The sequence below is a fragment of the Ambystoma mexicanum genome, chromosome 6q (genome assembly GCF_040938575.1).
Source record: "Ambystoma mexicanum isolate Mex_15411 chromosome 6q, UKY_AmexF1_1, whole genome shotgun sequence".
In the NCBI taxonomy this organism is placed as follows: Eukaryota; Metazoa; Chordata; class Amphibia; order Caudata; family Ambystomatidae; genus Ambystoma; species Ambystoma mexicanum.
Window position 1 is genome coordinate 940,308,982 of NC_090937.1, and position 13,983 is coordinate 940,322,964.

Sequence of the window (13,983 nt, forward strand, 5' to 3'; positions counted from 1 at the left end):
TCTGCCTAGACAGTGATTCTTAACTGTGGAACTCTTATGGGAAAATAAACAAGCATAAACAGTTGAGAGTGAGACAACTTATTGAGCAAGAATATATATTATTACCTTGAGAAACTATACAAAGAGAATTACACCACAGCTGTGGTATTTGGGAGTGCAGTCCACATCGCTGGCTTCACGGCCAAGGTCTCCTGTTTTGTCAACCTTAGAAGAAGTCATTATTATTGCTAAGAAGGTAGAGCTCAAAAGGGCATGCCTGGCCCACTTGGATAATAAGGATTGCATTGCTTGACTCAAGGAAGTACTGAGAGTAGATACCAAACAAAAGGAGACTATTAAAGCAATGGTGAAGAGTAATATGGATATGGAAAGTAATAGAACAGAGAAGGGACAAGGGTTTGGCAATGTTTGTAAAGTGTGCTATGATGCAGGAGCAGCAATCATTTAGTCACTGCTAACAATCGTCCTGTCAAAAGAGCAATGTGCAACAGATCCCAGGGTGTGGACCACTTGCCAAATGTTGTAAGACTAATTTGGAGAAGATATGGAGAGCCACAAATACAGGTACAGCGTTCAGTGTGCAATGTGAAGGCCCCAATGCAAAGTGGATGAGAGTGATAATGATGACACTGAGGATGAGATGATGTTGATTGAGACCCAGAGTATCTGCAATGTGTCATCACACAGTAACAACGAATGTGATGAGTGGAGATGAGAAGAGTGTTAATTTCCCATGGCAGACATTGAAGTGAAAGATGCCAAATGTATGATGTTGGTAAACTCGGGGTCAAATGTTACCCTAGATACATGGGTACACTCATTGACCAGAACCTTGTATGATCTGCACAAGCCCAAAACCATTCCAGGGTGTGACAATCAGAACACATTAAGTTGGCAGGTCTGGCACAAGTGAAAATTGGGTGTAAGCATAGGAAGGCACACATGAGAATGGCAGCCTTGCTCTTAGAGTGGAGCGAACAAAAGAAATTGTGCATTTAGTTGAATGCCAATTGCAAAGAACAAGTTATGTCAAAGTGGTTGATGCCAATGTTCTAACAGCGGAAGAGAAGGTTCCTGGAGTCTTCAGTAGCCACATATGTCTAAAAGCGATTGTAGAAAAAATAGAGCACAATCCAGAAGCTTAGCTGCTGGTATCGATATTGAGGAATGTGCCCTTAGCAATAATTAATGCTGTGTGCAAAGAGTTTGACAGATTGTCAGCTGTAGTGGTTGCCAGGAAGCCTACTGGTGTTGTGTGATTATGTGTGGGCGTGCGCCAATTTAGCAAGAGTGTGATAGTGGACAGGTATCTCTTACCCAACATCAACACACTGGTGGCCGTGATAGGCTTAGGCACTAGCACCTTGATTCATCTTTTGTGCTAGATAGAATTACAAATAATGATCTCAGACCAAATAATCAGACAGACTCAAGGAATATGGCAAAGTACTACTTTATTCTCAATTAATAAAGCAGGTAGAACTGACAGCCATCAGACTGATGCATGCACACTCGCATAGTAGCTTGATTACATAGAGGTCTTATACCCCAATATGCGTCATCTATGATGTCATTCTATGTGGCAAACTATAAAATCTATTGACAGAAGGGATTGGTTAAGGGAACATATCTATGCACATAATACACATGGGTTAATCATTTATTGTCTGCCCATTATCTGTAGGGCATTCCCAGAACATCCTCTAACTACATATAGTACTGATTATAGCAGACGAAATGACAGTGGATTGGTCTATGCAACACTGTATGTTAGGTTGTCCCTCAAACCCACTGTGGTTGGCATGGTATCCCAACCTTGTATTTTTAACTCTTTAGCAGCATGTACGTGAAATGAAACTTAGGTGTTTGAATCCCGTCAGACTACTCCCTGTTTTCCCAAATAGTCCATCATCTCTCATCGGTCAGCCATAAGCCAAAGTCTTCCGTCTGTAGTTGACCTTGTAGCCTGCTCACTATCATGGAACATTCAGGGGGAGTGTGAGCACACCACTATATTTGTCTTAGGCTAATGAATAGCCCTTGTCTTCGACTTCTGAGTCACACGTGAAGAGACCACGAATTTGTCAATTTTGACCTTCTATTTACTGCTATTTATCCAATTATGCAGAGTGCCGTTACTCCTCTTGGCCTCTAGAGACTGGCTCACTCTACCTTTTACAGACATCATATACTTTTAATTGTCCAATACTTTGGCCGTTGCATATGTTTTCTTCTTCTTTAATCTAAGAGAAATGTGCCCTTTGTTCATAGCTTATCTTGGTTAGCTCCCCCTTGTGCCTTGCAATTATTCCTTAAAATAGCATCTTGATCCTTGGCCAACATGACCTTCCTGTTGTTCTGCACTCACAGCTTTTCACCCTCTCCTGATTCGGCAACCTTGGTCTGTCTCTGAGGTAGCTTGGTTGAATTTGATGTGAGCCAGTGGCCATTTTCCTATCATGGCTGTCCTTGCCACGTCATATATTCCTTTCTACTTTGTGTTACTGCGTATTTACAGTTATTGACTAGTAAGTTACTCATCGTCTTTGTATTCACGATTACTTTAGCTTTAGGTACATGTTTCTCTTGGCGCTTCAGTTACATCGTCACTCTTAAGTATTTTCATATCGTTCCAGCATAGGTTCATATATCCTCTTTATGACATCACTCTGCCCTTGTCAGAGTTCTCCTTAACATTCCATGATGTCCATAGGTGCATACTGACATCCTTCCATGTGGCATCCTTCCACACCTTCAGTGCCAGGGTACATTCTTTATGGTTGTCTGAGTGCATAACATCTCTCATACACTTGATGCGGTATAGGAACGATACATGGGGTCCCATTTACTGCTCTTCTTTTGCTGTTTCAGTATGATGGCAGTGAAGGGGTCGGCAGCAATGGTACATGAATCCACCTGCTCATGTACAGGCTAGTGTCAGTTTTATTCGAAATTAGATCTCACATCAGCGCATCAGCTGGTAAGACTACACCCTAGTTCTCACAGATTGACAGCATTTGTAACTCATAAAGGAATATTTCCATTCCATGCCATTTGGCTTTGTATCAACCATGGCTGTATTTCAGGAAATCATTCACCATCTGTTTGAGGGGTGTCCAGGTGTTCAATGGTTCCAGGACGATATATTGGTGGGAGGGCTGAAAGGAAGGACCACAATGAGATGCTATTAAAAATCTTATGGATTCTTTCCCAATAAATCTGACAATAAGGACAGAAAAATATGTCTTCAGAGCGAGACAAATTGATTATCAGGGACACAGGGTCAGGGCAGAGGGAGTATACCCAAAGAGAGAGATAGCATAAGCCATAAAAAGGGTGCTCAGCAGTCAAGAGGAATTAGCATAATCTTTAGACTTGGTAGAGTTTTATCAGAAATGTGTGCCTAATTTTCCAATGCAATGCGAAGCCTAAGGACACTATTTAAGGAAAAAACAGAGTGGATCGGTGATGAAGAAGATGAGAGGAAATTTACATTAATCAAAAGAGAAATTGCCCTGGATTGTCCACGAGCACAGGCTGAAACCAGAAGACATTCATACAGACAACTGATGCAAGCAATGTAGGTTTGGGAGCACAAAAACGTGAAGAATTGCTGATTGCACATGCACCTATGATGCTTAAGGGGCCAGAATGTAGGTACTAGCTTATAGAGAAGGAAACATTAGCCTGTCATTGGGGGCATATATGTGTTAGTCAAACCAAAAAAGGTTCGAGAGAGGACTATTTATTGATGGCTGGGTTTTAACAGGTGCCTTTTGCAATATCTGCACAGGTATCAAGAATGAGCTAATTCATATAAAATATTGAAACATGAGACCTAAGGTGTCACACCGATTCCCTACCCAAGCAAACTGTGGGAGGATCTATCAACCGAATATATTAGGACTGGCCCAATGAAACAGAAGGGAAGGTGCTTTGTGGACTGTGCTGCATATAGATACTCCAAGTGGGCAGAAGCAATGATTTTGTGATAGTACTTCACTGAAAAAATAGCATGTCTAGACTATGTATGGGAAAGTGAAAGGCTACTGTCTAGTATTACGATGGATAATGGTCCACAATTTGTTAGCCAATGATTTAAAACGTGTCTTAGTGGTACTGGAGTTGCACATAAGAAACCTACTTCACTGTATCACCTGTAGACCAATGGAGCAGTAGAGAGGATACACGGTTGTGATGGAGGCGGTACGCAAAGGTAGAACAAGTAATGAGGATGAAGAAGGAGCGAGTGTGATGCACAGATGTGTACTCTCCCCTTTCATGTTCAATGTGAACATCAACAATCTGGTGTGGATATTTTCAGGTCACTCACTAGATTTTCCACAGTTGAACAAGGTAGGCATTCCTGTCTTGCTTTTTAAAGATGAGTAGTCCTTCTTGCAAGTATGGACTACACTCTCTTGACTTAGCCCGTGGTATTTAAGGGTGTGGCGGCTGAGGACCTGGGAGTATCCAATGCCCACACCCCTCCAGGCTTAAAACGAGGAACATTAACGTGTAGCGGCACAGCCTGCTGCATTTAAGTGTGCGGCTGCTGTGCACTGCGAGGCTGTTGTGCATTTAGAGGAATCCTGATACTGACTGTCATCTTCTAGAGGCAAGGGAGAGCACGAATAATGCATGGAGTCAAGAAATCATGGCCACACAAGACTTACAAATGGAATCTGTAAAGGCTCTGGAAAGGATTGAACCCCTCTGTGGCAGCAAGAATGAGCGCTGTCCTGCCCTGACATCCAGGCAAGGATTCGTCATTGTACAAGAAAAGAGGGAAGAGCGGAAGGAGTCGGACTAGGTGGCCATTGGAGCTGTCAGACGTTCCTCAGCCCACTTGGATCTTGTGAATAAGATTGGAAGGTCAGTGGACGAGGGGAGGGAGACGGACTATGGTGGCCTCTCAAGGAGTCGAGCTTTCCTCGCCCCTGAACCTACTCACTTTGGAGCACTTGAGCCATGTTTTTTTATCATTACTATACCAGAGAATAGTATTGGTATTCTCTTGTGGGCTGGCAGTTACAAAGAGCCCTTGTCTGGTTTGTTTCATCCTCCTGGGTTTTAATCTACTGAAGTGTGCATATGGTTTAAGTTGTATGGTTCATTTTAAGTCACCATCAGTCACATTTTACTATTCGTATTGGCACTCTCGTGTCTGTGCATAAAATCTGTATGACTGTATGACTGGCCTCTAATTGTTTTGTCTATACCAATTATAATTATAGCTGAGGCGCAGCTAACGTTTACAATTGCATACATGAGCACTGAGTGAGCGGAGGCAAGATTAGTGCCTGAATCTTGATTGCATTTGGTATTTCTTATGAGAACTGGTGCGGCCCAATGATAGCAATTGAAGATTAAAACTATTTGTAATGACTATTTTTATCATTTTTACCTTTATCACATTGAATTACAACTATAAAAAACAAATATATAATGCAATGGTTTAAGCCGGTTTTATATGCATTCGACACATTATACAGTTTATAATATTTGTTTTCAAAAATATTATGTTCTTGCACAGTGTACTATACACTATTGCAGTTTGCACAAACGAAATAGCACATCCATTACAGAATAAATGATTTTAGAAATATTGTTGCTTTATGCATAACAGATACTGTGTTCTGCCAATCTGGTACTGATGATAAACTCAACTAGCACATGCTACGTATTGACAGTTCATTCTCATAGAGCTGGGGACATAGTTTTTAAAATGAGTCATAGACATTGTTGTGTAGGTTTAAAATCGGACTTGTCATTTACAGCGAGGTAAGGTCGATAACCAACAATGGGGAAAAGGAACACGACTACATTTCTGCAATCTGCTAAAGCAACCAAACGGTACATGGTGATTAGCAAACGTACAGAGCAGGCCAATATACTGATCGGCTTACTAGGCTCTCTTCCACCTTTGAATGATGCAGGGATAAAAGCCAGTGCAGCAAATTGCATAAATAAAAATGATGAGAGGATATGTGTAATTGATCTGACGGATACTATACCCATTAAGGTGTTGCCGGATGGGAAGAGTAGGGTGAGCATACTTGATGACGCTAAGCAACAATCTCTCCATCCATTATTGGTGAATCTAGAAGACAGTCTACAAGATTTCGAGAAACCCAAAAAGGAAACCCAAATATGTGGGAGGAATTTTCACTTCAGTTCAGTTTAGGTTTATTTCGGCAGTACAACCATAAAAGCGCAAAACATCCTTACATAATACAATATACATCAATACAACTCAAGCAATGTTGCAAAATACTAAAATAAATTGATCTGAACAATTTGTATCAAACCATAAAGATAAAATACAATACCATCAAGAAAGGTACAGACAGTGCATGTTAAGTGTTCTACATGCGTTTTGTTCACAAGAAAAAAATGAACAATGATCTGATTAAGCTAAATCGAACCGTCATGTTAAAATGCAATGTTAAAATTCAAAGTGAATACATACAAAACATTTCCTAGGTTGATTGTATTATCAAAAAAGTGAATTAAAATCCTGACAGTATCGAGATTACCAAATATGTTACAAATGCTAACACTAAAACCGTCAACCTCCCATATGGTCACATTCTAAAATCGATGCTAAATAGTTAATAATAGTCTAAAGTGCGTGTGATATTACAGAAATACAACACACATGCCCTAAGGCTACTTGCGAGGTCTTGCCGACTGCTTGTCCTGCCTCCTTTTCCAAGCATGCCGGAGGTTGTTGCCAGAGAAATGGACTGCCAGGCTATCGGTGGAGAGGCTACTTAGCATCATTGCCTACCCAGCTGATCTCTCTTGACTCTCTGTAAAGGGTGGTCTCAGATATTTTCTTTTTAGGTATACATATTGTGGACACATTAATACAAAGTTTGTAGTGCTTTTGGCCCAAGCCAGGCAACATGGGCACTCAGCCCTGATATTATTACTCCAAGCGGTATCTTGCTCAATCATAGCTTGATGTAAAGGGCTCTCATTTGTTTGGGATGTATGCAATCTAGATAAACCTCATACCCAAAGTCCAGTATCTAGTTAGCAAAGAGGATTAGCCAAACCTACCTAAGATATCTACTTCGGCTTTGATTCGATAGGCATGCTTTATAGTCATCTTGCTGTGGAAATGCATAGAAAGATAACCCAGCTGATCATGTTATAGACAAGGGCCCCAAGTTGGTAACAGATGAGAGGCTACCCTACCAAACAGCAGTTGTAATCACCAATAGGTACCGGGTGTTGGAGCCTAGTGAGGGTTACGACAAACATGGTGTGGCCCAAAAAGGTGGTGATAAGACGTGTACAATCCAATGCAGCAGAAGGGGACAAAAGTGCAGCACCACCAGATATGAATAATGATGACCTGCAATTAACGAGTGAAAGGCCATTGATTGATGGATTGGTGTATTTGTTGAGTGCCCATAGTAACCGGTCACACATCATTGGGTGCAGTGTTGTGTTATGTTATATATATTTCTAAAGCGCACGTACGCCAATGAACATCATGGCGCTGGGTTGAGCAAGAGGCAAGCAGCAGTAGGCAGGAACCTAGTAGAGATTGGTCTTAAGAAACCAGCAGAAGGACAGATGATTTTCGACCGCGCAAAGAGACAGTGGAAGGCTATTCCAGGTTTTTGCAGCTGTCACTGAGAATGCACGTCTGCCAATGCGAGAAAGTCTAACACGGGGGACAGAGAGCAAGAGAGCAGACTGACAGCGCATAGCGGGGGAATTTAGACTGGATATATTCTGCCCCATGCTTGTAGAACTAGTTGAAGAGGATAACACAGATCATTCTGGCAACACCATTGAGAGCTCTGCATGCACCAGCCACATCACAGCAGCTTTAGCTTATGTGATGAAGGCCATTAAGAAAATCCATAAAGACATAGCCTTGATTAAGGATACATTATTTGGGAGGCCTGTCATATATCCAATGTGAACTAGTCAAATGAATATAAAAGGCAAAAGGCTTGTATGTGTCTCCCAATGTGGTGTTGTCCGGAAATCACTAGGAATTCCCTGAAACATGCCAGAAGGGCTTGGAAATCTATTCTGGAAGCTATACAGATATGGTAAGACACTGGAAGCTGATGTCTTCCCCTTGTATTGAGTAGAGCAAGAGCCGAGGGTGTCTGGTTTAACTATTGTAAAGAGCTATATAGGGAAAAAGATTTTATAACACTGAAGAGGTGGCTTGCACTAGTTTGGTGGAAGAACCATGCAACCCCATGGTATTTACACTAATTGAGATAAAGTCGGCTATTCTGACTCAATGTAGTGATAAAGCCCCTGGACCAACCAAAATATCTGTGGACATATATATAAAAGTGAGCATGTAATATGGACACCATGCTTTCTGTGTCTATTTAATGCGGTGGTAGCACCCAACATGGTTCCGGAATCAGGGCGCTCTGCTGAGATAGTCCTACTGTATAAGAAAGGTGGCCGTGACTGCCCTCCCAACTATGGGCCAATTTCACTACTGGACTCCTCTGGGAACATCTTTGTATGAGTGAGTTTGAGCCATGTAAAAGCCTGGATGGATGAAAATAATGTATTAAGCCACCTGCAAAGAGCGTGGGGGAGGTTCTATCAGGCACGAGCACGATAGATAATGGATTGTGTATGTTGCTTGAGAAGTCTGTCACATAACGAAAAATGAATTTATATGTGACACATATATTGACCTTAAGACAGCCTTTGATTGTGTTCCAAGGACATTACTATGGAAAAGGCTATCTAACCTGGGTCTGCCAGATTCTCTGCTTGTTGCACTGTCCTTGTTATGCCAGAATGTTAGAGCCAGAGTTAGATGGGGAATAGGGAAAGAGAAAACTGGGGTACAGAAAGGGGTGAGGCGGGGTGTGTCCCGGCACCAACGATCTTTCACTTGTTCATTGACAAGGTAATTGTTGACATTGTGTCCACTCCTACGGACACTCCTTTTGAACATGAACCCGATTTTATTTTTTTTAAATTTTATTGGTTTCAACTCAAACCTTTAAAATATTACACAACAAAACAAAACAACATTTAACATTTACATCTTAATAATGCCCCTGATGCCTTCTTCCCTTCTGCACCTTCCAATGTTAACAGGGGACCACTCCCCAAAGTGATTTTCCCACTATGCAGTCGGCCCATGTTTACTTTTTGGTCAATGACTATGGATCAGTTTTGTTTATCATCTCCTCGATTACTGCTAAAAATGAGGTCAGGGGCATAGTTAGTTTCCGATCCATCCCGTTCCACAGAATCTGCCACCACTCCTCTGCACTCACTGATTGATGGTTTCCATACCACTGACCCAAGTGAATGGACCTTTCATTTTTTAGAGAGGGGCAGAATAACACAAGATGTTTAAGGGATTCCCGCTCCTTGCAACAGAAGCGACAGGTAAAGTTTGGGTCGGTAACTCCTGCTCGAAGCCTAATGCGGTCTTTCGTTTTGTATGCATTCAACCTGAATAACATGAATAGCCTGCATGCTTTTGAATTTGGGAAGCGATTCATGTATGGTTGCAATACATTGTAGCTTCTCGCTCCCGCGGGGGCATCTTTCATAGCGCTTGCGTGCAGGCGCTCGCTACCTGTGTTAATCCAATCGGCGCGCCATATCTTCACTTTCGCTGCTGTCGGGTTTGAGTGGAGGGTTTGTAGACTGATGTTGTGGATTGTTAGTAGATCGTCTCCTCGTTTCACCCATTGAGACAAAATGTCTGGGCCGTTGTCTCCCGCATGATGAAAGATCTTGAATTGGAGGATTCCCTCTTCAGCTTTAGATTTCCGGAACAACGCTAATTGGTTCCAGCAAATCCTGGCATGCAGCGACACCAGAGCGAGTTCATACCTTATGCATGCAGTAGAGATTCCTATCGGAAGTCTTAACGCCTTGGACCAAAAATGTGCTCCAATGAAGCCCAATGTGTCGGTGGGCATCCAAAGGCATTTTCAGCGCCGTATGTCAGAATTGAGACCACTTTTTGTTCCTAATAATTTCTCATTGGTCGTATTGAAAAGCGCCCGTACTTTTTATGGATTACAAGGGCCTGACATGCCAGCTGGCCTCATTTCCTCTTGGACTCAGTCACCCACTGGTCATCACAGATACTCGAGTTCAAAATCATGCCTAGATATTTTACGGAGTTTGACGTCCGGAGATCAACATGATTTAGTGACCACACTTGTTTTGAACGCATTTGTTTTTGACACATTCTTAGGTTTTCAAACACCAAAATTTCGGTCTTTGCTGGGCTGATCGTCAAGCTGTTCATGTTTACGTATTTTTGGACCGCGTCCAGTTTACGTTGGAGGCCGATCAGAGTTTGATCTAGAATTACCAGATCATCGGCATACATCAACCATCTTATCGGCGATGAGTTGAGCTTTGGAGGGAAAGCCCTCACGGATTGAATTGCTTCTCCGATATCGAAAATGAAAAGGCTGAAAATTGCAGCTGCCAGCGGGCAACCTTGCTTCACTCCTTTGAGAGTCCTGATTTTGGCAGACAGGGTGCCCGCATGATCAAGCCGAATTGAGATTGATGTGTCTGTGTGTAACTCTTTGTTCGCCGCGAGTAGGTCTTCCGGGCAACCCCAGATTTCCAGTTTATGCCACAGCACTTCCCGATCAATCATGTCAAATGCCATAGAAAAGTCAACAAAAGCTGCATAGACTTTCGTGTTTGTACGTATGGCTTCCATCTTCATCAGATTTAAGATTAGCAGGTTCAGTGAGCACCCCACCATTTTCACAAAGCCTGCCTGTCTTTCATCCACTTTTTTGGCAGATTGGGCCCACTTAGTCAGTTTGTTTTGCAGCAATGATGCATAGAGCTTACCTAGAACGTCAAGCAGTGCCACTGGTCGATAGTTTTTTGGTGACACTCTGTTCCCTTTCTTAAATATTGGCACTTTTATCCCTGACTTCCATGAGGTTGGCACTTGTTTCTGCAAGTTTATTCTTGCAAAAAGGTCGAAGCACAAGTCAGCCCACAGGTCAGGAAATTGTTTGATCATGAAGTTTGATAGACCATCCGGGCCCGGGGCCCTGGAGTTCTTCGTCCTCATTATTGCCTCCCAAATTTCAGCTCTTGAAAAGTGTAAATTCCAGTCGGATTCAGTTATTGTGTGCATATGGATCCAGGGTTTTGTGATATAGTTCCGTGAAATGCTGGACCCATTCAGCTTCCGTCACCTGGCATGTAAGCAGGGCCTCTTGTGGGGTTTCCATCTTATTGATTGTTCGCCAGTTTGCTGTTCTTATTTGATAAGATCTTTAACATGGCCTCGGCGTCATGCTGGTGTAATGCAAATTGTTGGCTTTTGATCCAGTTTTTATATCGCTGTTTAGTTACTTTGTTTCTTTGCGTTATTTTGTCTTCTCGACCTTGATTATTTTTCCTGATTTCAGCTCGCATGGATCTTTTGCATTGCATTACCATTAGATCAAAACAATGTTTTTTCCGGAATGACCAATTTTTCATTCCGTTATTTTTGCTTTTAAATTGCGCCAATATTGGTGCATATTCGATCTCTGGTGGTATCAACTTGAAATGGGAGCATATGTTGACCACTTTGTGTTCTTCCAATCTTATTCGCAGACAATTTGATTCTGTTGTAATTTTCGATCCCCATTTTTTGCTTAGGACTCCTTTTGTGTAGTGAAATTTTGCTACTAGCATTTCGTGGTCTCTATTTGGCATTGCAAGAATATTCAAAGATTTTATTCTCGCATGCAATGTGTCAGAGATAAAGATGTAGTCAATAGTCGAACTGGAGTTTTCACGCTGCCACGTGGGCTTCGGTGGAATATCTCCTAGGGTACATCCATTTAACATGGACAAGCCTCTTGCATTCATTTCCGCTGACCAAGTTTGAGCAAGGCGACCTTTGACTGCACTCTGGGGTTTAAAGAGATCAATATTTAAGTCGCCACAGAGTATCAAACCAGATCCACTTGATGATTCGAGCAGATTGTCAATTATGGAGGAAACTTGATCTATGAAGGAATAAGACCTGGTTGATTGATGATTCCAGTACACATTAATTATGTGGATGACATCATAAGCCAACGGTTTCTCTATAAGCTTTCTTATTTCGCAGACTTGAATGTAGGGCGTATAATTTTTAGAGTTTATCAAGCGGTAACCTGAAGACCGTTTGATCAATGTTAACAGCCCTGCTACCGGCCGCCCCTTGTCAGCTTTTGTTGCTGGATTCAGAGCACCCTCAAATTCAGATGTCACGGGCAGGTTGCAAAGCCAGGTTTCGTGCAAGCATATCAGATGCAAGTCTTGGAACCAAGCCTTATTGAACAGATGGATAAAACCGCGCGTGTTCCATGACGCAAACAAACACTCCTGGTCCGAACTAGGCTTTGAACATTAGCTGTGATTTTTATTATTTAGAGCTGAAGCTAGCCAGTTCCATTCTTGCGTTACAACTTTTTCTTTTCCGTTAATTGGTGATGAGTCCACCGTGATACCCGCTGGCTCTCCATTGATTATCGTTATTTTGATTTTCGCCATCGGGCTTGATCTGTCTGCCTCGGCCTGCTCCCTGGCTACAATGTTTTGGAAAGTGGGAGCGGAGTGTTGCCTGTTATAGTGTGACCCTCCTGATTCCTGCTGGATCTGTTGAAGCTGAATAAGAGCTTTAGAGCTATGAGAAGCCTCTCAAAACGGCGGCGTTTCCTTTAGCGTGTGTCGTGAGCCGCATATTCCATCAGTCTTCAGCGGTTTACTGCATCTTTCTGGCTCCACTAATTTGTAAGTGTCAAAGCCCATCGATAACAAATCTTCAACGGCCTCTAGTATTACATTCGCGATTATATTGGAGTTTATATGCAAGATCACCTTGTCTGTACACCGTTTGTCCGGGAATTCAACTATTTGCAGATCTTTTGAATCCAGTGATCTAAGCCGAGGTATATGGTGAAGTAGTCTTAACACATTAGATCTGTTCAAGATTAATTTATCGCCACCTGCCAACCTCTCCAACATAATTTTGATCAAGATAGGCGTTGCATCCGATCCGTTTTTTTCCTGTCGGTTCTCTCTCTTATGATTGCTTCTTTTAGACGATGCATCTTGATAGTGGTCGACTTTCTGTGGTGAGGCTTGTATGGCGAACGGTGCAGACATCACCGGCCCTTCGTTTTTTTGTGTGAGTTTTACTCCGTTCACTGCTTGTTGGCCGATTTCACAGAGATCCAACTTCTTCTTCTGATTAAGCAGTCTGTGTCTTTCCCATTTCGCTTGAAGCGTTATGAACTCCGGGCTCCTAGGTTCAAAATCTCTCTCCTCACCTTCTCTAACCAGAGACACCAGCTCACAACGCCTCTGGGTATTACCTCGTATTGATGTCGACCAGGAGCTCTGGCTCACTTCCGTCGTGACTCTTTTGGGAGATACTAGTTCTTTTTTCTGAATCTTCGGGTCAATGCTCAGTTTCAGGCCGAGTATCATTTGGGAATTTTTTTGAGTACCTTGTTCACCGAGCGGTGCTTTTGTAGTAGCGGTGCACTCTGGTTCTGTCTCCTCATAAACAGATAGGTCCATTAACTCTTTCTGAATTGCCAGGTCTTCCTCGCCTGGCAGAATTTCAACTGCGGACGTCTTATTTTCCACTGTTTTTGTTTGGACTGCGGCCTTATCATTGATAGTGTCCGCTAGTTTAAGACTTGAAGTGATTGCTTTGTCAACCAGTTGGAACATGTTCAGATTCCGTAAAAATTTTCGCGCACCCTTTTGCTGATTTTTTTTCCGAGCAGGTAGATTCTTTTGCTTTTTCTCTGTGCAAAGTGGAATTGTTTTGTAACCATATTGACTTTGGTCTGAGTTTCAGAATCTTGATTTCCGAAAATGGGGAAAAGCCTGACGGAGGTCTCAATATCCGCGGGGCATTGAAGCAGCTCAATCACCTGAACTACTTCGTTTGCAAGAGGCATTGAGCCAGATGCCTTTGAGAGTCTAGTA